Raw genomic sequence first — 1,547 nt, 5'->3', positions numbered from 1 at the left:
TGGCCACAACAGCTGGATCTGGGCCAGGTCGAAGTCAGGAGCCAGGAGCTTCTTCTGGGTCTCCCACATGGGTGCAGAGGCCCAAGCTCTTGGGCCATCCTCCGCTTCTCTCCCAGGTGCCTTAACAAGGAGCTGGATGGGAAGTGGAGCAGCGGGGACATAAACCAGTGCCCACATGGGATGCTGGTGTTGCAGGTGGCAGCCTTACCCGCTGTGCCACAGCAGTGGCTCCCGGTTCCTGTGCTTGTGTGGGTGCTGTTCCCGCTGCAGCCTGGCTCTTCCTGGACCTGCCCCTCCTGCCGCTGGTGCCTCACCTATGCGTCTCCGCTCAAAGGTCACTTCCCTGGAGAGCCTTTTCTTTTTCTTTTAAATATTCATTTGAAAGAGTTACAGAGAGAGAGAGAGAGAGAGAGAGAGATCTTCCATCCACTGGTTCACTCCCCAAATGACTGCAAGGGCTGGAGCTGGGCCAATCCAAAGCCAGGAGCCAGGAGTTTCTTCCAGGTCTCCTATGTGGGTGCAAAGGCCCAAGCACTTGGGCCATCTTCTGCTGCTTTCCAGGCCATAGCAGAGAGCTGGATTGGAAGTGGAGCAGCCAGGTCTTGAACTGGTGCCCATAAGGGATGCCAGCTGCAAGCGGAGGCTTAGCCCACTAGGCCCCAGCACCAGCCCCCTGGAGAGCCTTTTCTAAGTACACTTGCCCCATCACTCTTCCCATGACTGCTCTGCGTCCTTCATAACATGTATCCCTGCCTGAGATTTTATTGCTGACATACAGACTTCTCTCCCAGCATCACTGTTTTCACATTTTTGTTGATTTTAAAAAAGATTTATTTATTTATTTATTTATTTATTACAGGCAGAGTGGACAGTGAGAGAGAGACAGAGAGAAAGGTCTTCCTTTGCCGTTGGTTCACCCTCCAATGGCCGCTGCAGCCAGCGCGCTGCGGCCGGCGCACCGCGCTGATCCGATGGCAGGAGCCAGGAGCCAGGTGCTTTTCCTGGTCTCCCATGGGGTGCAAGGCCCAAGCACCTGGGCCATCCTCCACTGCACTCCCTGGCCACAGCAGAGAGCTGGCCTGGAAGAGGGGCAACCGGGACAGAATCCGGTGCCCTGACCGGGACTAGAACCCGCTGTGCCGGCGCCGCAAGGCAGAGGATTAGCCTAGTGAGCCGCGGCGCCGGCCTTAAAAAAGATTTATTTATTTAAAAGTCAGAGTTACAGAGAAGGAGAGAAGGAGAGGCAGAGAGAGAGAGAAACTGAGATCCTGTGTCCTCTGGTTCACTTCCCAAATGGCTACAAGGGTCAGGGCTAGGCCAGGCAGAAGCCAGAAGCCCGGAGATTCCTCTGTGTCTGCTACGTGGGGGGCCCAAGCACTTGGGCCATCCTCCGCTGCTCTCCTAGGTGCACTAGCAGGGAGCTGGATGAGAAGAAGAGCAGCCATGTGGGACGATGGTGCCACAAGTGGCAGCTTTACCTGCTGTGCCACAGTGCCGGCCCCCGTTTTTATTTGCTTTGATTATGCCAGGAACACACAAATATATTT

Source organism: Oryctolagus cuniculus, chromosome 1, assembly GCF_051225735.1.
Source record: "Oryctolagus cuniculus isolate XC-2025 breed Fujian yellow rabbit chromosome 1, ASM5122573v1, whole genome shotgun sequence".
NCBI lineage: Eukaryota > Metazoa > Chordata > Mammalia > Lagomorpha > Leporidae > Oryctolagus > Oryctolagus cuniculus.
This window is presented reverse-complemented; position numbering follows the sequence as displayed.